At 46.9% G+C, this 25,774-nt stretch overlaps 1 protein-coding gene and 1 pseudogene across 1 annotated transcript in view; both read right to left on the bottom strand.

Annotated features, from left to right (window-relative positions):
• The window catches only part of Kua (Plasmanylethanolamine desaturase Kua), a 542,303-nt gene that overhangs the window by 433,551 nt on the left and 82,978 nt on the right, over positions 1-25,774 (bottom strand). The window lies entirely within an intron of this gene.
• LOC146201803 (uncharacterized) overlaps positions 1,461-25,774 on the bottom strand; it is a 32,077-nt pseudogene continuing 7,763 nt past the window's right edge.

The raw sequence follows: 25,774 nt of genomic DNA, 5'->3' as shown, positions 1-25,774 counted from the left end.
TTTCAGTTGTGCATCACAAGTGTGCTTCAGTGACATTATGCGTTAGCATTTCACCAATTACATTTCATTGGTACAGACAGCTGCAAAAATGCATGTCAAGCAATAAATTGTAGCACTGAAAGTCTACAGCACATAATCATTCACATTAAGCGCCACACCAATTCTTGCAGCAGTGCCTAGAATATGTTCTTTAGCAGTGCCTTTAAAGGCTACCTGCCCTGTGTTTCTGTCGTCTGAGGAGCTCTCGGAGAAGCTTTGCTGGCATGGCCGCCTGCATGAACACAAGCTATGAAACTAATTATAGCATTCTAGACAAAGAAGTGCACCCTTCAGTATTTCTGCCATTCTCACTGCTGTATAAGAATATGGTCCTTTGTAAGTTTTCTCTTCTGTCAGTCTAATTTGTACATGTTACTGAAACCTGGTACTAGAGGCCGAAAGTAGAGCACTCGTTCAGTGTTGTCGATACTGTGCAGAACATGCTTGCACACTATTGTATTCTGGTTTGGTTTCACATGGTTTAACATGCCAAAGCGGAGGAAAGGAGTTTAACAATCAAAGTTTATGAGAACACCATAGTGAAGGAATACCAGCTTTATTAAGAGGATGAGTGCAGACAGCATCTGTGTATGTCATAGACCATGGTGAAAAATGATCCTCCACAATTAGCAATACGAGGCATTTGTGCTACTGTAGGTATGCTTTTATTCAGGGGGCTCAGAGAGACTCTGCCGCTACGATGGACCTTGTGGCACACAATCAGGTGTAATCAGCACCAAGAGAGTGGGCCACTTCATTTTCGGGCGCAGCGTAACGCCGGTACATGCCAGTAGCAGACATGGTGAAGGTTTGCACACTGCACTACATGCAGTTTACACCTTGTGGCGCCAATATTCACCAACATACTGTTAATGTGAACAACACCCTCCCTATGTGCTGACTGGATGCATACATTGGACGAGAGAGCCTGAAGAAGTTTTTAATGGCATGGTGTTGCTGAATTATTTTAACAGTTATAGAGCTTGAAAGACCAATGTGATACACAGGTCAAGGCCACCACATGTTTCATTAAGCAGACGCCAGTCCAACGAGTAGAAGGTGACTTGCTTTAAAAAAAAAATAGATGGGTCAGAGGTGCCCTGTACATGACAAAAATGTGCAAATTAAGTTACCCATTCTAAGTTCTGCAGTGCTGCCCTGGGATCTTTGTCGTCACTCAAGGCTAAGAAAAAGCTATAAAGCTGGCACATGCCAACTCCTGTATTAGAAGCCAGCTAGCCATGCAAATGGCAGATTGACTTCTGCACCACACATGCTATCAGGACTGCAAAATTGATCAGATATGGAACCCTGAAGCAACTGTTCTCGTCCTCTCTGATGTGTCAGAAGACACATTTGGCTTGAAACATTGAAGGAGGTCTTTTTTAACCCTCAATGTGCCAGAAGACAATTTTGGGTTAGCCAGCTACACAGACATGCATCTTTCATTTATACCATAACATGGGCAAATTTAGCATCACTTTCAACGAGCTCCACTGGCCTTTGATGCCATTTGCACAGTGTCACATGATAAACTTTAGTGTCACTCGCTGCAGATTGCATTAACTTCTAAGTGAGTCTGGCAAACCTCATGCTGTACAGGAGAGGAGTAATCTCTCTCTGTGGAGAAAATATCTATAGAGTGACAGCGTGGCCTTATTTCCAGAAAAAGTTTGGAACAAAGCCAGTGTTGTGGAGCCCAGAGCAACTGTGCGCTTGCTGTCGGTGCACAGACCTGCTACAGAGCACACTGCAAGCATGACACTAAATCTAATTTCCAGATTAAAAAAAGCAGGTTCATCAAATGCTTCTCTTTGGGTAGGTCGGTACGGGGACTATGCGTACATCTTGTGGTTTCAGAAGATGTTAGCACTGTATCCAATATGTTGGCCCAGAGTTTGCATGTCATTACCAGAAATTTGTCACAGATGGACAGGTGTAGCAGCCTTTACCCTGTTTCATGTCCACATTGCAAAACTAGCCCATCAGTTTGTGCCTTCATGTACAGTGTATTTCCAGAAAATGACTAATTTTGAATGACACTTTTCTTCCCTATGGATGGATGTAATCAACTTTATTACATAAAAAAAAATTAGCCTTCCAGAGTAGTCCCCTACTAGCCCAGGAGTCCAGGGGCTTGCGCTTCACATAGAGCCCGATCCACCAGCCATTTCTGGCCGGCAGGCTGAGCGGTCCGCAATGCAGTCTCCCAGGAAGAATAAGTGGGATGGGGGATGTGGGGTTGCTGCCTGGGAGGAAGGACATTCCCACACGTAGTGGAAAAATGTGGATTTGGGCACGCCACAGGTGTCACAGTGAGGGGGCAAGCCGAGGTGAAAGCATGAGAGACTGTAGGGGGAAATGAAGCAACCCGTCTGCAATCGTCGCCATGTGGCACTGGATAAGGATGACAAGGTGTCATGCGGCTGTGTTTGTGGAATGTGGTGATTTGATGATGTGTAGAAAGGACCAATGTTGCCTCTTGCGCAGGGTTGGGTGCCTAATCATCCGGGGCCCGGGAAGAGAGTTCTCAGGCCACTGCACGAATGTGCTCATTACCGGGGATCAAGGCATGCCCAGGGATCCATGTCAGATTAGCTATTTGGTCGAGAGAGGTGGCTGTGGCAAGAATATAATGGGTGGCCGTTGTCACCACGCCGTTTAGGTAGCGGCGGTATGCAGCCTGAGAATCAGTGCAAATTTCGGTTATGTCTTTGACAATGATAGAGTGGGCCAGTGCAAGTGCGATGGCGGCTCCTTCAGCCTCTGTAGGCAAATTAGTTCAGATAGTGGCAGCGGCCCCCACTCTGCCATCTTCGTAAGGTGCAACTGCAGTGAAAAATCGTACTTTAGAATTCTTTGCCGCGTCGACATAAAGATATCGAAATGGTTGCTGTATCTTTTGGTGTAATAGCTGGCTCGAACCTTGCGCCTACCGTGATAAAGGGCCCATACTACGCGGTAGGGGCTTCTAGTATATGTGATCCTGTGTGCGCAAGAGATCATGAAAGGTGTAGGACTTGCTGGGGTGGGGATGGGTAGATTGGGATGGAGTTGTCGCACTAGGCCTTGTCCTGTATCCGTGCGACTCAGGCGGACTAATTGGTTGGTGCGTTGAGCCTCTATTAATTCGTTCACGGTATTGTGAGCACTAGTGGCCAGCAGACGTTCTGTGCTAACAGTCAGTGGAAGACGTAGGGCGGAGGTGACAGCCGTGCGTATTAGGATGTCCGCCTGCTCTGTCTGGCGCTGAGTGTGCATATGGTATGGGAGGTGGTATGTAATTTGGCTAATGATTAATGCATTGGTCATATTGAGTGTCTCCCGTTCAGACAGCCCATGGTTGCACGCTGCCACGCACCTGATTAGTCCAGCAACCTGTTTGGTTTGTCTTTGCAAGAGATGAAGGGCGGCAGTTGCATCAAGTGCATTATTAATGAGAAGGCTGAGGCTTTTCACCTGAGACACAATGGGCACTGGATTTCCGTACATGTGAAGTTCAATGGGGGGATTCCCGGGTAGGTGTTCCAGCTGCAATAGTTTCGATGTAGTTGGCGAGCAGCAAAGGCCTGTGTTGTTTAGATAGGTGGCGGTGATGTCTATGGCAGACTGCAAGATATCCTGGGCTGTCCTAGGGATTCGCCCGTTGTCCAGAGGGTTATATCATCTGCGTACATGGCTGTATGGAGCTCTGGGATATCAGCAAGGGCCTTTGTTAATGGTGGGCCACGTTAAAAAGTAGCGGTGATAGGACCGCCCCTTGAGGGGTTCCCCGGTTAGGCAAGGGGAAAGGCTGAGAGACAATATCCCCAAGGTAAAGTTGTGCCGTGCGTCCTTGAAGGAAGGCCCGAACATAATATTGCCATATGAGCGTGGTGCAGCCCAGGGTGGCTAATGTCGTCAGGATATGGTCATGGCTTATCGTATCGAATGCCTTGTGAATATCCAGGGCCAGTATAGTGCGCGCAAAGACTCTTTAAGAGCGAGAAGTACGTCCTGCGCCGAGAGGTTTGGGCGGAAGCCAAATTGAACATGGGAGAGAAAGCCTGTTGTTTCTAGGAACGGTTGCAGGCGATTGAGAATGACATGCTCGAAGAGCTTGCAGACACAGCTCGTTAAGGAGATGGGGCGGAGGTATTGAAGGGCGAGGGTCTTGCCCAGTTTGGGCATAAATCGCATACTGGTGTGGGTCCAGGCTGATGGGAGCGTCCCAGAATGCCAGTGGTTGTTATAGAGTTCCGTGAGTTCTTGGAGGGAGACTTCATCCAGATTGAGTAGTGCGTTATGCCATCCGGTCTTGGCGCCGTAGAACGGCGAATACTAAAAAGTGCTCGGCAAACTTCACTTAAAGTGATGTCGGCATCAAGTTCAGGATTAGGCGGAGGTGGACTTGGTGGATCTGCTGACTGAAGGGATGTGGGTATATAGGTGTCCCGTAGTTGACCAATTATGTTGGTGCCTTTTTGGAGTTCTAGTTGTATTAGACGTTGTGTGTTTATTTGTGTCTGTGATTTAGTGGTTGTTGGACTTGAGAGAGCGTGTAGGAGGGCCCACATGCGTTTAGTGCTTAATGTGCCCTTGAGGTTGTTACAAAAGGTTGCCCAGTTTGCTCAGGCTTCTGCCTCACGAGTGAGAGCGGCTATGCAAAGTCTCAATTCACAATTGTGTCACTGGTGGCGCCAGCACTTGAGAAGTCCCTGTCCGGCCTCCCATAGATGAGCCAGGTGCGGATCAACCTGCGGTGCAGTAAACGTATTTTTAATGCGTTTGCTGTTCGCCTGGATATCCCTCCACCAGGCAGTCTGTCCAGTCAGTGACCATACGAACTTCGATAGAATCAGATGCCAAGTATGAGCGAAATTTATCTCAGTCAGTCAGAAGGTGTGAACGAGGGCTGAAAATCTTGTAATCGTAAGCAATAGTAGTGGAGACTGGGAAGTGGTCACTCCCAAGGCTGTCTTGTAACACCATATGAGATTTAACAGTTAAGTCCGATGTGGCCCATGTAAGATCCGGTGTGGTATCACGGGTGACACTTGTGCCGATACGAGTGGGTACGGTAGGGTTTGTGATCATGCTGAGGTTATAATCAGCCACTGCGGTAGGTATGAGGTTACCTTTGGGTGCATCTGAGGTGTATCCCCAGTGCGTGTAGCATGCATTAAAGTTCCCCACCACAAGGAGTTGTGAGGTGCAAAAGGAGCCAAGAATTTCCGGAATAGATCTGCCTTTATCTTTGGTGTTTCTGTATATGTTAAGAATAGTGAGGCTAGTTGTTTGCCCGGGTGAGCTGAGCTCTATCGCAGTATATTGAACGCCTTTACTGTCCACACAATCAATGTGGCACTTCTTGAAGGGAACTAAAGCCACTGAAAATGACATTAAGTTTGCCTATTTTACCCCGTAATGATCACAGCAAATGAGATCGTGAATGAAACACTGAAGCAGCTTTTGCCATGGTCACTGCTACATCAGAAGGCGATCATGGCAGAGCGAGCTACACGGTATGCACTGTTGAGTTAATCACAGCAAATTAGTTTTTTTCAACAGTAGCAAAGTCAGCAGTGGAGCAATGGAGTTCCAATACTTGTAGGAAGGACACTGGTGTATAGGTGTTAGCTCTACAAGTCTACAAGGGGCTTTACTCCAGACATCACTTTTGGAGTCCATGTCGTCTTCAGCGAGATGGACGATGATCGGCTGGACATGTGCACTGCCACTTGTGTCTTTTGTAAACTTTTTTTTCAATGTCGATGACATGCCTGATAGCATTTGCCCAGTGTTCTGCTGTCACCTTGGAGGCTTCTTCTCAAAGGAGAACCTCTACATCTGCCAGCTTAAATGTGGCATTCCTGGCTGCCACACCGCGCTTCATCTGAGCCCATATGAGCTCGATTGGGTTGAACCAGTTGAACTCACAGTGGTAGGGTGGAAGCCGCAGCACAACGCATCCTACCCTTTCGGCTGCACTGTCAACACAATACTTCATGTATTGGTGCTTTACCACAATGTTCAGGAGCTCCTTTTTGAGCATTTTCTGTTGCCAAATAATCCCTTTCGATGTCAGCCAATCCTGCACTACTTCCTTGCGAGAAACAGGTGTAGGCACTGCTTCTTCCAACCGTGAGTGATACGAGGCATTGTCCATTACAATAACACTACCTTGTGGCAATTTCTCCAAAAAAGCATGAAACCTCCTCTCGAAGCCCGTGCCGTTCATCTCCTCATGGTAGTCGGTGGTCTTCTTACCGGGAAAGACGTCCAAGCAACCGTCAACGAAGCCACCCTCGTTGCTGATATGCGTCACGATCAGGCGCTGCCCCTTTCCTGACGGCTGCTTCAGACCACGCATGAATGCTTCGCAGTGGGAAGCAACAATCGTGTCTATCAGCCATGGGCAGTATCGAAGATGCATGTATCTTCGATACTATCTCTAGATACATTTTGTGTATCTGTATTGGTGGTATTAGGTATCGCGTGCTGAAACTGAAAGTATCGGAGCATCGGTATCGAAAATACTTTTTTAGTGTATCATGTATTTTAAAGATACTCGATACTCTAAAAAAAGAAGCAGAACTCTGCAAATACTGAAGCCGCTGTGAATCAGACATCAGACAGTACAAGCCGGGAGGCAGTTCGGCTTATACCACCGCCCGAGTTCCCTCCTGCTCAGGTTTTACAACAAAGGCCCTGTCTCCTCAGCCGCACAGACCTATCCATATTTCTTTGCTTTAAAACTGAAGGAGTCAATGGCAAGTAGGTGTTCATGAGATTTACTTGTGATTACTGTGTGCATACTACGAAGCCGCTAACAGACACACAGAAATGCAGGAACAAAAGCGACAACAAAAACAAAAGGCAAACGCGCAGTAGGGACCACGCTTACTGCTGTACCCCTTGCCACTTTCCCCCCCTTTGCTATCAGCCCCTTGTCCGTCTCTGAGGCATCTGATTCTCGTCGAGCAGCGGGCTTAGCTGAGAATGCAGTAACTTATGCACGAGCCTATCTTTCCAAACCCCTGTGACCTGCATGTTGGCTTTACTTGGCGGCAAGGACAAGCGCTTCTAAGGCCTCCGTTGCCCATGATGCAGTTGGCTAACAGCCGTTCTTGTAGTCGACATCATTTGATTCGACACAAACTCGTTCTTTGTAACTGAGCCGGGAAGATCCTGGGCTTCCACTAGGCTTTTTCTGTAAATACTATTACGTCTAAATGTTTTATGAAATGCATGTCGTGAAAGCTATATAAATGCACTTTTCCAATACATAGGTATGAATAAGAATTTATGCGTTCTCAAACAATGTATTTCCCAAAAACATTTTAGCAAAGTTTGAATAAATTTTCCAAGGTACCCTTGTGCCGTGAAGCAAGAACTGTTTCAATTTCTTTGAAAATATGTTAATTGATTGGCATCATTTAGCCACCCCAAAAAAAAGAACACTTCTATCTATTATCTACAACCAGCCGGAGTTCTCAAGTGACGCTAGTGAAACTCGACTTTCTTAAACTCCAGGATCCTCGAGACGATGCAGCTATGCTTCACTTTTATCTGGTGATAAAAGAAATCATCAAACAACAGTGCTGCATGGTCGTCTACTTATGTAGTCTTTGTCATGTGTCATGCGCATGCCTACATCACGGAGTTCTTTTGGAACAAATAAAAATGTTCAGCCATTTTATTTTTGTTGATGTCCTCTAGCTTTTAGCAAAGAAAGCACAGCTTCAAAAGTCTGTTATCACATTAATCGCGAAATAACTGCTCAGTTCCCCAAGCGCATGCACCTAGGCACATTTTAACACAGAGAAGTCGGAGGGAACACCAGGTGAGTAACGTGTAGTACATGAATGAAAAGCAATGGAAAAATTTCCAGACTTATTTATTTCTATGTAGCTAGGTGATCCCAGGTCGGTTAAAATGATGAAAGTTTTCACTAGGCTGCTTGTGGAAGCAATCGCTTTATTATAACTAAGGCTTCAGGACAATGTGAAGCTGTGACAAAGCCAGGTGCCCAGACAGCGGAGCTTCAATAATGCCGTGCTGTCGCATTCCTCTCAGACCTTTAAAAAAAAGCTGCTTATAAGAATACACTGAAGGTTCCAGAAAGCACGGTATAATTTCCGAATTTCGCTAATAATATTACCGCCGAGTTTAGAGATGTATCGGATTATTGACGATACAGGAGTATCTGTATCAAAAATCTATTTCGGTTCTGTATTTGTATCAGTATCGGAGATGAAATTTTTCAGGGTATCGAGTATCAGTATCAAAGATGCTCTTTGAAGTATCTTGCCCAGCCCTGGTGTCTATCCACACAGCTGAAAGAGTGTGTCCTGCATTTACCCACGTTTTGTCTAGGAAAGATATTCTCCGGCCTTCCTTCCTGTACATCACGATGTCATGCAGGCATCTTTGCTGCCACTCGACGATGTCATCCCGCTCGATCAGCCGAGAGTCCCGCTCCTCTTCTCACTCCTGAATCCTATATCATGGAGCAGTCGGTGCACAGTCCATGGCTTTAGGGAAGTAACGTCGTCGCTAGCATTGAAATCGGCAGCAATCTTCTTCACCGTTGGGATCTCATTACAGCGAAAAAAAACGATGTACACAAGACCGCAATGTGCACTTCGTAAAGTCGTCATACACGTCCGTGTGTCGTCTCTTGCCTACGTTTCGTGGGCGCTTCAGGGAGGGCGTTGTAACTTTTCCATCGTTTTCCTTCACCTTCTTTTTGACATCCATCACCAAAGCCACGCTGACTCCAAGAAGGTCACTCACTACAGAGCACGTTTCTTCCATGCTATGACCCGGGTCCTAATACCTCAAGCGAACATGCGCATTTCAGGTCATCTCCCATCCGCAACTGTAGATGATGCGGCCGCTCTTATTCTTCTCGTACCACTTGCGAGGCGTGGACTTTAACTCTCCATAATTCTCACTTGAGAAGGATGAAACGCATTCTGATGCCACCTCATACGGCCCCATGGCAGAAAAAAGATGCAGTGAAACACAGAACAAAGCGGTTTCGTGAAAACTCGACTGTGCTGAAATTCACCTTCAGAATTCGGCCTCTTACCTGTTGTACTCCGAGAAGCAAACGACTATTGATAGAACTGAGTAAATGCATGTATATTTGCTGGAACTCACGAAGCATTTAGGAGCTATTTGCCAGCACGGACTCACTCGAAGAAACCACGTTCCAAGCGCTACCCGTAGGTGCAAGGCGGTCAGCTGTGACATCATGGTATAGCTCGGCAACTATTGGTTTGGGGGCCCTATGATAGCTGGATGCTGCTTTTTTCTTAACCTGTATCCGCCTATCAGCGTCTCGAGTTGTGACCACATTAAAATGTGATTAACTGTGATCTCATTGCCACACATTTCACACACAGGTTTGTCTTGTTTTGTTAGTAGGAAATTATGGGAGATGTGCGTGTGTCCTATGTGTAAATGACATAAAATTACCTCAATGAATTGTTTCTGATGTTGACATGATTGCTATTGTCCTCTGTTTGCTGCACACTAACTTCATGCAATCTGTGTGTGGCATGTTGATTAGTTTTATTTGCACATTTTTTTGCCCATGCAGCGCATATATCTGCTCCTTCATTGCCCCTAATCCCAAAGTGACTGGGCACCCATAGTAGGTAGCATAGTATGTTTTCATGTATCTTTACTATGTTATGCATAATGCTTTCTATTAATGGTCTAACAGCATTTTTGGAGTTAATTGCAGTGATGACATTTTTTTCATGTTGTACTTTTGATGTTCTCATCAATAATTTTCGCCACAGCAACACAAACAGTGCAGCATTCGCCAGTAAAAATTGATGCACACAGAGGCAGTCATGTTATTTCCTCTGTTTTGTCCTGTACTATTGCACTACCAACATAGTCTTTAGTTTTTGAGCAATCTGTATATAACGCAATGTAACTTCTGTATTTTTCTTTTAGTGTCAGGTACTATTCTTGTAATTTATGCTCATATGGTGTTTTTGTTTTCTGAAATTGCGTTAGTGTGAGGTCAAAAACTGTGGGGAAGTGGTGGGAGTGGTTTATGCCTTGGGGCAATACTTGGTCTTTCATTTATTATGTCTAAGTCCTGGATGAGCAACGGATGAGCTCAAACGGATGAGCAAGTTCAAAATGGATGAGCAACGGCTTAATCAACAAGGGGCTTGTTGTTGAAGATTGTTCTAGATGGACATTTCGTGACTACTGAATAACAAAGATGTTTTGGCTGAGAGCAGATTTTAAGGATGTATGTACATGTTAGTGCGGTTCTTCCATCTTCTAGGGCAGATTCATTTGTTCTATATAAAGGCTGGCTATTGGAGATGTTCGATACGCACCAGATGATAACCGTAAACCAATATTATGTATGGGATCTAGTTATTTGAAGTAGGATGGTAGGACTATGCATCCATAGTCCAACTTGGAGCACACCACATAGAGATATATCTGTAAAAGGCATGATCAGTCGGACCCCTCCCCCCTGTTTTCGTGACAGCACGTTTAGGACGTTAAGGGCTAGGGCTGCTTTTTTTTTTAGGCAGTTTATATGGTGCAGACATGTAACTTTTCTGTAAAATGTGATACCTAAAAATTGATGCTCTTGTTTCGCTGGTAGTATGGTTTGATTCATATATAGCGTGGGATCGATCTGTAGGCCTCGTCTCAATGAAAACACAACAGCTACTGTTTTTTTGGGGGGAAACTTAAATTCATAGCTGTCTACCCAGGTAGATAGCTTATTTAATGTCATTTGTATTTGTCTCTCACAAGTGATATGTTGGAGGAAGTGCATGCTATTTGCAGGTCATCTACATAAACGGAATACATTATGGACTTTGGGATTACTCTAGCTAATGAGTTCATGTTTACTATGAAGTGTTGAGCTTAGAATGCACTCCTGTGGTACACCATCCTCTTGTGTAAAGGTTATGGACAAAACTGTGTCTAAATGGACTTGAAATGTACGATTAATCAGGAAGTCATTCAGGCAGTTCAGCATCCTGCCACAGATGCCTAGATCTGTCAAGCTGTGAAGGATACCGAACCTTCAAGTGGTGTCGTACGCCTTCTCCAAGTCGAAGAAGACCCTGATGCAGTGTTGCCCGTTGCTGAACGTTTCCCGAATTGTGTTTTTAAGATGGACAAGATGATCAGTTGTAGAACATGATTTTTTAGAGCCACACTGATCTGCATCCAGAAGTTCTCGCCTTTCCAGAACAAACGCGAGTTGGGTGTTTACAATGCTTTCAAAGGATTTTGCAATACAGCTGGTAAGGGCTATTGGCCTGTAACTGTTAGGATTTGTGGGGGGTTCACCTGGTTCCAGAAAGGGTACTATTATGGCCTTTTTCTATGCTTCCGGTACTTTTCCAGGCATCCAAATTTTGTTAAAGAATTTCATCATTGCCTCTATGGCAGCCTATGAGAGATGGGAGAGCGTTGCATAGTGCACATTATCAGGGCCTGGGCCCGTATTCAGAGTTTGCGTCATTGTCGAAAATATCGCTATCTCCCTGGCCTCAAGTCATCTGATTGGTGAAAGTGCCGAAATAGGATGTCACAACATCCAGTTCCATAGTGCCAACATCCGGTTCTGGTGTCTCCACCAATCAGATAACTTGAGAGAGAGTGACACTTTTGATAATGACGCAAACTCTGAATGCGGGCCCAGGTGCTGTTTTCTTTCCTGAGGTTAACACTGTTTAGTTCGTGTATTGTGAAAAGCTGGTAGTGGTCCTCATGCAAACCTGCTCCGGAAGGAAGCTTTTGTTTTTCTGCTATTGTTTTATGCTTTTGGAATGTGTGCGTGTAGTAGTTAGATAAACTTGATACTTCTGCAAAATGCTCGACTAAAATGTTACCTTGTTCTTCTAGCGTTGTTTGTATTCCGGGTACCATCAACATAGGATACGTGTAAGGGGTGTAATTTCCTGCGAACTTTCGGACCTGTTTCCACAACTTCTTTGATGGTATAGAGCTGTTTATAGAAGAGACATATTCTTGCAGTGAGGTTCTTTCTGTATTTCTACGGACACACCGCACTCTGGCCCTGGCCTTGTATGTGTTTTGGATGTTGGCAGACTCTCGCCAAGAGGATGCTGCTTGGTCACAATGGCCTGTGGCCTTCGCATGTGCCTTTCTCGGTGGTGCGGCTGTGCCTGGCTCTGCTACAACAGCAGAGTCTTCTAGCTCAGCAGCTGTTTTCTTTGTGGTTTGGGGCAACAGGTACAGTTCAGCAGGGCTGTTCTCGTTGCCTGCCACCAAAGAGGTCGACACCGAAGACAGCAATTGCAGGCCTCTGATATTAATCGTGTGCTCGTCTCGCGAATAATTTAGCCCTTTGGTCTGTGTGTCACTGGCTTTAGTGAAGATAATGGGAACTTGGATGTCGACATTAGATCCAGTAGATTGGCCTATGACCAGACTGAAACTGAAGCTGATGGCGGTCTACGTGTCCCCACTTCAGAGTATGTACCCTTCAGCTGTAAGGAGTGTTGTTTTCATGAGTATGATAAGTTCTCTGTGGTTTTCAAGCTGATTATTACTTTTTCAATTTTCCAGATGGGGCACGACCTGGAGTACTCGCCATGTGGAAAGCTGCATTTGACAAATTTAGCTGTGCACTCACATCTGTCTTTGGTGTGCTTGTTGTCTCTGCACGTGACACAAGTAGGTTTGCTACGGCAAGCCAATGAGCTGTGCCTAAAGTGCCCGCACTTGAAACACCCTCGTGGGTTCGGAATGTAGGGGTGGACTTTGCAGTTAAGGTAGGCGGTATAGATAGATTCTGGCAGATTTGTACTGTTGAATGTTAGTATGATGTGTTTCGTTATTTCTGTGTTGTTCCTCCTGATGGTAATTTGGAATGCTGCTATTACGCCTTGACCAGCGAGTTCTTTGATTTCTGCATCAGTATGATGTAGGAGCTCATACTCTGAAATGACTTCTTTTGTGTGGTTGAGGGTGCGATGAGGGGTTACCAGCGCACTCAACTCGGCAAGGTGTTGCAAGGACAGCAGATTGTCACTTTGATTTTTGGTGTTGGTTTGTACAAGGAGATCTCCATTTCTTTGTTTTTTCGCCTACATAGTTCTCGAGAATTTTTTGCAATGGCAAAAGCAGACAGGTTGGCGACTGGTTCATTGGCCATGGGATGGATAACAAAATATTTAGAGAATTGTTCCATTTCCTCTGGCATCAATGCTTTAAAATCAGTGCGATACCTTTTCAGGGGCTGATTTTTCCATATGGCATCTAATGATTAAGCGTTCTTAAAATATGTTGCCTTTGTTTCGCCCTGATATGCAGATGAAGGTCTCGAATCCCCTCGCCTGGTAGACAGATGAGGAGAATTTTGACCATGACCTCGACCGCCACCGTTCATGGTTTCTTCCCTCCACCTTTCAACCTATCGCTACGGTACAGATGACAGCTTCAGTATGGGGGCTCAAGGTCTGTAGTGGCGCCAAGCAACCACACCTTGTTACGCAAGGTGCGCATGCGGGGTGAAACATTTTTGGAAATTCCCACTTTCACACCAGGCGGCGACCTGTGGTGCCGGTCTTTCGAGCACATTGCAGTAGGCAACGCAGGCGACGTCAGCAGCAAAGATTGCACTGGTTTGCTGTGTCAACCTGACAACTCGTGTGTACCAAAATAAAAATAATTAGTTTGATACAACTTATAAAAGCAGCAGTTGCTGGCTGTGGGCAATGGTTTGAAGCATGTGTATTACTTCGAGTAAGCAGTTAACATAACGCGCTTCCGATATCTGTGCCACAGAATCCAGAGGCATTGAAATTGATACGACAGTAAGTTTATTTATTTAGGTAACCAGAAAAGGTTTAAATGGACAGCATTTTTTTACTAATTTTTTTTATTGTATCAACTTTTTTCTTTTAACGCGAGAGCATTAAAGGCCCTGTCCACCAAAAACCCGGTGTCGGTGGCAGTCTTCCGGTGTTTGCGTTATGAGCGAAAAATTACGAGCATAGTGCTGGCAGACGGCATATCTGGCAGCTGACATGCCCAAGCACTAACTGTATGTAGGTCTGCCTGGCATTATGTTTGGCAGGAGCTGCAAACTCTGGCCTCTAGCTCCTTTCACATGGGGGAGTGATATGAGAATCAGCCTGTCAGGACAGCTGCATTCACGTCACCTCCAGACCACACAGGCACATTCATACGGCTTGGTTAAAGCGAGGCTTTATATGTGGGCTGGTAGCCTAAGTCATCGCGCCATACTCTTAAAAGCGGAGCTTAAGCATATCCCCCATAATTTTGGCCAAGTAAGGCATCACAATAAAATCTAGGGCACTGGATCATTGTTCAATAAATTCTGGCTACTTTTCTTCCTCAATTGACTTTTCCTCAATTGACTCTTAAAATGCTCTCAGAAAAGAAATCACGCAACCACAGACATTGTTAGACTTGCAGCAACACTGCCGAAGGCAGCGCTTCAACACGCAAAAAAAAAAAAAAAAGTTTTTGCCATCTGTGGTTTGCCCCGCCCAGTGGTGCAGTAGTTAAGATGCCCGGCCACTATGCCGGAGTACCCGGGTTCAATCCCGACCGCCGCCGGCTGCATTTCGATGGAGCCGAAACGAAGAGCATCCATGTGCTGTGCGATGTCAGTGCACATTAAATATCTCCAGGTGGTCGAAATTACCCCGTAGCCCTCCACTATAGATCCTCTTTCTCTCTTTCCGCTTTCACTCCCCTTATGGCATGGCTCAAGTGTCCGCGGAACACGTGTGACAGATACTGTGCCTTTGCTTTCCTGCGAACCAATTATATTATTATTCATGTGTGGTAGATATGCCTCGCCGCAATGGCACAGCGGTTAAGATGCCCGACTACTGTGCCGGAGTACCCGGGTTCGATCCTGACCGCCAATTCTCCCCTAAATCACTCCACAGCACAGTAAAACACGTTTCGCCGAGGCGTCAAGGTATGCAGATGCCATATACCACTGAGAAACCAAGACTAGGCATGAAAAAAAAATTAATTGTTCAGCTGTAATTAACGAATAGGGAAGACAACCTGGACCAGGGGGCGCTGCATAGCTCTGTGCGTCAGCGCCCTCAATGGAGACATCGGCAAAACCTCCATGCACCGCGGCTGCGTCTTCTGCTCCGCGCTGCATTCTAGAGAGTGTTTACACACGCGCACGGTTGTTGCTCTCCTCCTCCAGCCGCGTTCTGCCAGCCGTCACGTTCCAACAAAGGGGGCAAAAAAAAAAAAAAAGAGAAAAGAAGAACAAGAACAAGAAGAAATGACGGTGCGCTTTTTAGCAAAGCTTGTGTGGTAAACGATAACGAGGTGGTTGTCGGCCCCGCTTTTTTTTTTTTAATTATTTCGTTACGCTCGTATCACGCACCGCTGTTTGTCCCTGGCGGTGCCGCAGCGGCCATCGCGGAACCCAGTCGGCCTCAAACAACAGATATGTCAATCTTTCTATCCTCATACGCGATCCTGCGTCGGGAGCTCAAAACTACGCACTCGCTAGAGGAGATAACTGAAGTAGGGATTGCACAGAGCAGCTGTAAAACGAAGAAGACAAAGATTTCCGTAAAGAGATGTCCCCGTCTGCATGGACGGTCGTCGGACATTTCCTCGCTGTTCGTCTCGTGGAGATAGAGAAAACTGCCGCAGGAATGGCATGCCTCGGCTTCTGGCGAATGACCCAGGTCGTTAGGAACCAGTGATAGTTAAAGGTAGATAGGTCATTTATTTTGGACAGCAGCGCCGCAGCAGCCAACTTCCCCTGGCCGTTGTCGGTAAAAACCAAGGTAAAAACCAAAGGGTCGTTTTTGTAGCGAGAGCTACATTGACCACAGTTTCGCCGTACCTGTCCGAAGAGCGAAGAAAGAAGTCGTGGGAGGCGGTAGCTGGCAGCTGACATGGCTAAGCACTAACTGAATGTAGGGCTTCCTGACATTACGTTTGGTAGGAGCTGCCAACTCGGGCCTCTCCTTTCATATATGGGAGGGTGATATCAGAACCAGTCTGCCAAGACCCTTGCATTCACGTTATCCCTAGGCCACGCAGGCACGTTCATACGGCTCGGTTAAAGCGGGGCTTTATATGTCGGCTGGTAGCTTACGCTATCGCGTCATCGCGAAGTTGGGAATGGAAACAGAGAGAAAGAGGTGCCGTAGTGGTGGGCTTCGGACCACCGCGCGATAAAGACTTTCGCCTCATCGCACTTCAGTGTTCAAAAGTGCCCCCTATGGCATAAATAAAACTGAAACCATAGAGTAAACCACCATGTGCAAAACCAGTCTACTTTCAAACCGAACCAATGACCAATGCGTAGCCATGCAGATAGCTCTAGAGTATGATTACAGGTTTAACCACAAGCTAAACCACCGCTAATTTTGTGTTGTGTTTTGTGCCAGTGTAAGGAAAACGTCAAAAACGCGCCGAACACAGGCACCACGGCGCCATGTGTAGTCGTCGTCACCCTGCTGAAGCGAACGGGTCATCGTAGATGACGTTTATAGTTCCGTTGACTTTGTCGGGGGGTTGACTAAAACGTCTGTCCCCAAAGAGTTGAATGGGCCAGTAAAATCCAGGTTCTTTGTGTTCTTCAATTCTTCTGCACCTTTTCAAGGTGCTGGTCGGTTTGGCGGGCGACGTGTAGTTCACACACACACTGAGACGAAGGACGACGTACTTGAAGTAACAAGACGAAACTTAACTTTATATAACAAAAACACGAAGTGCAGAAAACTTATTTACAAAAGACATAGAGGTGACTACATTTGACAAAAGACTGAACGAAAACTAAGCACAACTGTACGAGCTGGCACGCCAACTGCAACATGAGCTCATCGCACTCTTTAAAACTTCTCTAAGCCGGGACCTGCCTGCTACCGCCAGCGCGACACGCGCTCAAATAACTGCCGCCGAATCTCAGAGACTCGGAAATTTCTCGAAGCCATATGGGCTGCACGCGTGGCCTTCTCAATGACGCGAAGTGAAGAGGGCCAGGTCCGCGCGGTGGGAGGAGGAGGAAAAAATATTTATTTAAACCCAATAATTGGGTACTGGTGAGTATATAGGTGGTCGAGTCCTCTTCAAGCGGCCTCGGCCTCCTCAGTCTATAGATGCCGGCAGCCGCTGCTATCCTGCGCGCCCGCTCGATCAGCCGTCGCTGATCTTGCAGGCGTAAGCTAGAGAGAGCAGTTTCCCAAGAGGAGACAGTGGGGTGGGAAATGGGCGGGAAGCCTTGCAGCTTTCGAATGCACGCGCTGGTGAACACTCTCAAGGTTCGTATACAGACAACATAAATACCCAAGCAAATTGCAGGGGGGACAGCGGCCGATGTAGCTCAGTTGGAAGAGCACCGGACGCGATATTCGGAGGTCGTGGGTTCGGTTCCCACCATCGGCACGTTGTTTTTTCTTCTACTTTGTGTTTAATTATCTTTCCCCTAAACAGATTACAATACTAATTTCTGTGATTATCGCAGTAAACATTAACAAAAAAAAAAACAAAGTACCATCCCCAACGCTTTCCTTGGCCTCGCCGACTGTTGGCTTCTTTCCTTCGTGTATTATAACGAGCCCCCTCATTTCCCCTAACTGATCCGCGAGTAAATAGTTAGCCAAACCCAACTCCAAGCCGTCCCTATTCCTTCCCTAGTTGAATCGAACCTAGTGCTGTTTGGTTTGGTCCCTAGCTTTCTGGATGGAGTGGTATAGGCTTCCAAAGCACCGTCGAGCGGCGCTGCTGCTCCTGACAGGGAGCGCCGTCTCTGACAGAAAAATAGAAACTGGGGATAAACGCGGCGGCACCACCAAGGCATCCCGTGCGTTTTCTCCTTGCGCTCGCTCGCTTCTGCGCACGTGTAGACGTCTCGCGCTGCTTTGTCGCGCGAGCACTCACTGGACGCCGCCGGCTCACTCGCTGCCTTCAAGGCGTGCGCCGTGCGCTTTCTCTCGCACGAGCACGCGCATTGACACGCCCCCGCAGGCGCACCGCGACATGCAACCCGCATTCCGTCTTGATTGGGCAACCTGACGCGTACTTCCATGAAGGATACTTTAATATAAGCGGGAAACTTTTTATTCACGTCTGCACTGTAGAGCAGACGACAGACGGGGATGAGTAAATATTGATTGTGAATGCGTCCCACGTTAGCAAAAAGGTAGGAATGCATCTCGAGGTAAGTCCGCTTTGTAATTATATTGTCGTACATAATATCTTTAAAAACTGCTAAAGTACCATCAGTACTGTGGAATAAAGTGGCCCGCTCGTTGACCATCGTTTTGGCCTGTAGCATGCGATCTATATACGGATTTGTTTTTTTATTATTACGACGTTAGCAAAGGAAATTTTGCAGTAGAAGAATAAGTATATAGTCCGAAGGAGGTGTTTCATCAAAGACAAGAACGCTAGCAATCTCATAAGCACATGCGTGCTCCGTGCGCTACACGCGATATAACCGGCTCGCTGGCTCGGAAGGCAGGTGAAATCCAAGCTTGTACTACACAGTGTTTTATTTCGGTTCTTATTAAACGGCTGCGCTTCATTTATGATAATATTTGGCTTGCACTCACGAACCTTGTGACGCGAATGGGATGCTCCGTGCGAGTAGTGTTAGTCGAGCCATAGCTAGGATCACTTTTGTACTGCCCTTCCGACATATCTTCGTTAATAATAATAATAATAATAATAATAATAATAATAATAATTGGTAAACTTATTGGCCAATTTGCGAAAATCTGTAAAAGCGTCTCAGCAAGGCATATTTTCCAACGCCGCCCCCACCCCCGAAAAAAAAAAAAAAAAAGGCCTCGTTCCTAGATATTTTCTTGGTCAATCTAAAAATGAAAAGGCAGCTGTGGACACTTAGGGCACATTCACACATCAGTCTCGATTGCGGACGTCACATCTGTTGATTGCTCTCAGAGCACTCAAAGCAGGGAGACAGCACAAAAAATCGGCAAAACTAGACACGCGGGGAGCGACGAGCAGGATAATCTTCCATCCTCTTCACTTTTTATGCATGGTGTTTAACCACTGTACTTTTTTGATGGCTCTCCAAGCCGTCTTTGTCAACTGTCAACATTTCTGAGTTTACGAAGAAAGGGGAAATTGGCTCTTTTCGTTTCCACAAAGAACGCGAGACTTCTCAGAACGCTGTCATGGTGTTGGAAAACAGGTCTTGCGGACACGCTTCCACAGGAATCTGCAAAGTTTCACACGTGAGCCTCGAATTTTGGTGCTTCGCCTACTACTGTGGCTTCCCATGACACAATGCTACTTAGTACATCCGTTCCGCATCAGCGGAAGCGTTTTTGTATCTCCAAATAACCGCCAGACGCAACGCGATCGCCGCGCGTGCACAGGAATCTAGCGGAGCGTCTGCTCCGGCGAAGCCCCATCGTTTCACATTTCGCCACCGTGCCAGGAATGCGGCGCTGCCGTCGCGCGGCGAAACTTGAGGGAGAGCGCGTTTCTCTCTTCTCTTACGGCCTCTCCAATGGGGTGTTTCCACCGCCCGCCGCGCCTCGGTGGGGTCGCCACCGCCCCACTGCTGCTCCTCCGCTACAGCCGTTCACGCGCAAGGGAAATGCGCGCTCGCTCTTCGCTCCGCCCGCATCGGTTGCAACCGGCAGGTTCTGATATTTCACCCCTTATGGCTTATAGGAAGAAGCCGTAATCATCGTCTGATTTATCGTGTATGAGCAATAAAATAGTCAATAACGCGCGTGTGCGCGAGAGCGCGCGCGCCTTCGTCAGTGCTGTCGCGCACGGTCGAATGAAGTTTCGGGTGCACTTACATCAACACTTTTTGACCCTAAATTTTTCACAAAACTATATGTACCATTTTATGCAGTGTGCCTTTGAAAGCTGTAAGCAGATATAGCGCGACCTGACGCTAGTGCATGGCAACCTGTTCGATGGATATTCTGTCAACCGCTGCCGTTTTCGTTTAGAGCAAAAGAGGCACTGACGAAAATTCATAGCACGTCTCAGATTCAGAGTAAGGAACAAAAATTTACGCATACAGTTAAAATTTCAGTTGTCTAGTGAAGTGGGCTGTTCTAGATTCGTTTAAAACAAATCAGTAGGTTGAAAGACAGCAGATGTATACGTAGTCTCGCGACTGACGCACACGTAAACAGTCGTAGTCAGCTTAATACAGTGATAAAAAAAAACAGCATTTAATCAAGGAAATGGGCATAAACAGATATGCACAATTGAAAAGAGCGGCAAGCAAAAAAAAAAATGTCCTTCAAAGTTAACACATTGCACTCATTCATCAAAACGGTACATGCGGCTAGAAAATTTGTCTCAAAATCTTTCTGGACGGTTTGTGCACATAAGGAGCTGGCCTTTCGTTCCTGTCTGTCACTTTCTTAGCATAATTGACAAAATTATTTTCATCTTCGGTGTTACCTCGATGGTTTCTCATCTAGCGCTGAAAGACGGTTTTGCTATTGTTGCTGTTATGTTTGCCTTGAAGAAGCTTCGATGTGATCACTGCTCATTCATTTTTTTTATTCATCTTCTAGTACAGGCTTGGGAAAAAATTCAGATTAAAATGAACAGAAGTAGATACCATGCCGCAATACATATCATATGCTTGTCGAACGTTTGCTGAACGACAGTGTTTTTTTAATATAAATACTCCATTCACGTGTGTAGCACGTTGACAGGATGCCGCTGCAGCATCTACCTTCTGTAATCTTTCATTTAGGGGCTGCACTCACCACGAAACCCGCGGGCGTCAGCGCGAAACCAGGCAAAAGCCACCCGCCGCCACTGAAGCAGATGCGGGGCGAACAGTGAGCAGGTCGCGCCCCTTGCGGCGGTGGAGAGCGTGACTCAAGGAGAAAAATTCCCATTGTTCACGCGGCGATTGAGAAGGCCGTAAGAAAGAGCGCGCGCTCTCTCCCGTTTGGAGTTGCCGCATGATTGGCAGCTCGAGGGGTACTGCGAGGGGAAGAAAATGTGTTTGTCGTAGAGGTTCGGGAACGTGTGCTTTTGGAGCTGTCGCCAGGCAGTGGCATCTGCTCTGGAGAGGGATTTGTGCGGTGCGGGAAGTATTCGTCGCTCACCCGCCGCAGACAAATCGCGCAAGCCACAAACAAACGACATTAAAAATTCACATCTCCTCATCACAACCTAACACCAAACCCACTAATGGGTGAAAAGACAGCGCCGCTTGCTCCTCCTTCCCCAGATCTCCCTACTGAAAAGATTCAAGTGCGGTGGGATGCACGCGTGAGTCAGCGTGCCTTTTCGCCCATGTCTACAGTGGCGAGGATGTGCAACGCGGTGGGCGGGATCCCGCGCCGCTGTCTGAAAGCCGCTCGGACTTTCCACCTGCTGCGCTTTCTCCGGTGTGCGCGCCGAAACATTTGCAAGTAGACCACCGCGGCCTTACAGGGCCCCTCAAGTGAGCAGTCACAAAGGGAAAGGAAGCTCCCCAACCAGCATCCGGAGCACTTGTCGCAGTGTACACGCGTATCAATGATTCTCCACGAGAAGGCTGGACCTTTCATTACCTGAACATGAACAGACATCGGGGTTTCCGCATTATTATTTACTCTTCCACACCTCAACAACACAAGAGGTGCCGCCTCGGGTCCCTCAAAATATATGTCGCTTGCCCCTCGCCTTCGAGTAGTGAATCCGTGTTCATGATTTATTTTTTTTTTATGTTTCAAAGCCTGCCAACAAGCGCTCTTTGAAAACAATGTTCACAGTGATCGTTTTTCAGGACCTGAAGTGGCGCGCAGTGGTGAAAGTCTATCAGTTTACCATAATTTCACGCTTTCGAAAGCACAGATTAAAAAAAATAATAATAACGTTCCAACCAGCCTCTGTCAGCCGGGAAACCGAAAAAGGCAAACATGAGAAACCCCACTGGCGAAGAGCGCCGGCATTGCACGCGTCTGCTCTCCCTCCACCTCTTTCTCCTGCTGCACGTGCACGCGCGGCTGCGCCCGGCACGCGCTCTCACGCGAGCGGGCAGCGCAGAGCGCAGACTCCACAGACCGCCTTGCGCTGCGCGGTCGCGGCTGCGCGTAGGTTTTGTAGTTCCTCTCCGCTCCGCCTTAACTGAACCTAACGGAACATGGAGTGGGTAGTTTTACAACTTTCTTTTGCAGGTTCCAAACATGCAAGGATCTAAAAAGAATTCCGTAGAATATGACCTAGTAATACGCTGCCTACTTCTTCCCTTATAACGAGCCTGTCGTCTGCATGTTCTTCACTATGCCGGCCCAATGCTGCACGCACCGCCGCTCTGACATACTGCCATTCTGAACAAGAGACTGTCAGCCGCTCGAGCGCACTGAAATGTTAGTCACATGGCTTAGTTGTCGAGGGCAACCATCAATTACAAAAACGTAAAAGTACCTGGAGATACTATTTAAGCTATAGGACGAACTGTCATTGACAGCGCGCCTACAAAATGAAACCGGATGACCATAAAACGATTATGCAACACTGAATTAGTGATGACAAGGTAAGTTGGCGACTGTTGTGAAGGAAGAAATCCTGAATGAAATGGTTTGAACGAGCGTGGTCATAATCACTTCTTTGTTATGATTTTATCCATAACGTGCTCCGGGGAGAGTCGTCTGCTTACCTGGGGAATGACAAAATACAGTGTGCGGGCTTTTCAGCAAGTAGGATAGCAAAAATGGAATGCAGCAGAACTCTTTCCACCTTCCCTTTTTCGTTTTCTTGCCTGTTCGTGAGGCGGCATTGGGACCAGCCAAAAAAAAGATGCCGTTTCACAAAGCACAAGTAACAGACACCTATCGCACACTACAGCGCCGACCCTTATTTGCGTGGATGCCGCTAGGTGGCGAGGTGTGATCTCTAGTTTAGAATAGATAGTTTAAATTTTTTTTTTAAACATTTGCTATTTAAGGAAGAAAAGTAGTGCCTGAATACATGTCCACGCGGTTACTGCACTGCCCTTCCGCTTTGCAATGCTTCCATCTGCTCGTACCAAAGCGGGAGAATATTTTTACAGGTCCTGGGCGGACCTCGCGTGCGCATTCACTTGACATATGGATGTATCATGAACATTTTTTTTTTTTTCCTTGAGAGAGGCGCGATGCGCGGGAATGTAGTGAGCGCCAATCTGGCTGGTATGCGAAGCGCAGTGTTGCCGAATCGTGGGAAATGCAAGCTACTAAAGGAAAAGGGGAAAATAATTTTCAGCCCATTGAAAATGTAGGAAATTTCTGCTGTCGCTGAAAGCTGCTGTTTCATATACGTTTCGTTGGGAAAATATGCAGACACGCTGTAAAAACGCCGAGATGACTTTTTTTTTTTTTTTTTTTTTTTTTGGGGGGGGGGGGGGGGGGTGGAGCAGAATATCGGCCTGCCTTCACTTTCCTGCCTTGTTTGCAAAGCCAATGAATTGCGCGCGTGGCACACCGCACAAGTGCCCGTGCAGAGTGTGGCATTCCGGATTCACTTTTAGCAAGGTTGGAAGGGGACAGTTTCATTTTCTCATGGTCAAGAGCGAGATACCTTCACGTACACCATAGAGTTAATACAAAGACTCTAGAGGGAAAGCTGGGCAGGGAAACGAGCTTCTCACTGGTTCGCCGCCATCATCAAATTTATCATTGTGGCCAGCACAGTTTCTGCCCACTGCGTCAAAAATGAACAAAGGTTTGAACAAAAGTTTTAAAAACCGCTGCCGATAACACAACTGTAGGAAATTTCTATACATTGTTTTCAAGTTTCAAGCATATTATATAATCTTTCAGGCACCTTCTTGGCCATAAAGGAATGATGTAGAACAATTGGAAACCATGTTTGCGAGCAGACGTAGCAGATCAACAGTAAACACACACGAGCACCCTTTGACATTTACTGTATGCAGCACTAGCCATCCCGGGTAGACCAAGGACCGTTGCTGTGGAATTCGTCACTGTTTTTTTTTTTTTAATATACTGTGGTCGTCGTCTTGCGCCAAAGCAAATTTCTGACATATTTTCAGGTGATCGGGCACAGAGGAGATGCATGTGCGCTCGACGGACGAAATGCATGCGAAGCGCGAAACAATCGCAGGGATAGCCGGCCTTGCGATAACAACTCAGAAGAATCAGGACACCTATGTGATGTTAAAGTAGGTACGCGACGCAATATATCACAAGAAATGCTCCACACGCGACGATTCTGCTGTTGTTTACAGCACCTACTGAACAGTAGCCGCCCGCCGTCGGTTAGCTGCACGCCGCCATCTTCCCACAATCCAAGTTGCCAGCTTCAAACCATCTTCATGTGCCAGATTTAGCAAGTAAAATTCATCTGGCAACCAATGAACAGTGTGATAATGGCGGAAATCACGCGGTCACCCCTCGAATGCATTGGGTGAACGGGCAGCTTTCCCTCTAGAGTCTTTGTATTAACTCTATGACGTACACACTCCGAACAACTTTCTGTCGCTCTGCAGCCAAGGCCAGGGAAGAGAGAGATTTTTGTCCTTGTGCCGTGAACACGATCAGGCCTCGGTCCAGAGGTGCAGAGGGGAGAAGGGGATGATTAGGTTAGAGAAATGCTGCAGGGTCGCTAGGGGGAGGGATTAGCGCAGGCCGCGTTGGAAACTATATGGCTAGTGCCAGCCTGCACAGATAGCTTCGCGAAGGCGCCATGGTGGCAGAACTATCCCATTGATCGACATTATACGTGGGATTTATATTTTACCTTCTTGTGATACTTTTCTTATGAATTTGATTGGGGATGTTCGCTCTAAAATCGGTCTTTCACGAAAAATTATTACGTGGGAAAAAAAGGGAAATATTGTTTCGACATCTGGGAAAATCCAGCTGACTGATGTGGCAACACTGGCGAAGCGACGCAGGCAGTCTGGTTCCTCCAGCGTGCAGGGATCGTGCGTTGCCTTCCTCGTTGTAACGAAAACGTATGAGAGTACACTGACCGTGTGCAGTACCCGTGATACATTAGTGGTGCGGGAGGAGTCTAGACTGTACCCTGTACAGTAGAGTATACCAGCGCCCGCCTCGCGCGCCCATGCACGTGCAGTTTTGTAGTGGCGGAAAATACTGTCAAGACCTAGAACATCTTCCAAGAGCACGTAGACGTTTGGAATTCAGCTGTGGAATTATCCAAGATGTTGCTTATACATTATGGGCGGACAATTTTCCGTCGTTTCACATAACAGGCTTAACTCGGGTACAAAAGCGGCCGGTCCCAGACTGTGCTCTAACTCGCTATACGCACCAAAGCAGACAAATCTTCAGAGGTCCTACGTTCGGCCAGCCTCAACGTTGGCCAGCTTGACCACCCGCCTTTCATCCTTTTCGCACAGCTAGGAAAAAATAAAGAAAGCGTGCGCTTGCTTTGCTCGCAGGACCGCAGACCGAGTACCTTCAAAATATTCTCCCTACCGTAGCGTAGCATGCCACTCCGCCGGCACAGTGTGATAATGAACAGTGTGATAATGGCGGAAATCACGCGGTCACCCCTCGAATGCATTGGGTGAACGGGCAGCTTTCCCTCTAGAGTCTTTGTATTAACTCTATGACGTACACACTCCGAACAACTTTCTGTCGCTCTGCAGCCAAGGCCAGGGAAGAGAGAGATTTTTGTCCTTGTGCCGTGAACACGATCAGGCCTCGGTCCAGAGGTGCAGAGGGGAGAAGGGGATGATTAGGTTAGAGAAATGCTGCAGGGTCGCTAGGGGGAGGGATTAGCGCAGGCCGCTTTGGAA

Source organism: Amblyomma maculatum, chromosome 1 (genome assembly GCF_055883805.1).
Source record: "Amblyomma maculatum isolate TAMU_Amacu chromosome 1, ASM5588380v1, whole genome shotgun sequence".
In the NCBI taxonomy this organism is placed as follows: Eukaryota; Metazoa; Arthropoda; class Arachnida; order Ixodida; family Ixodidae; genus Amblyomma; species Amblyomma maculatum.
This window is presented reverse-complemented; position numbering and strand designations above follow the sequence as displayed.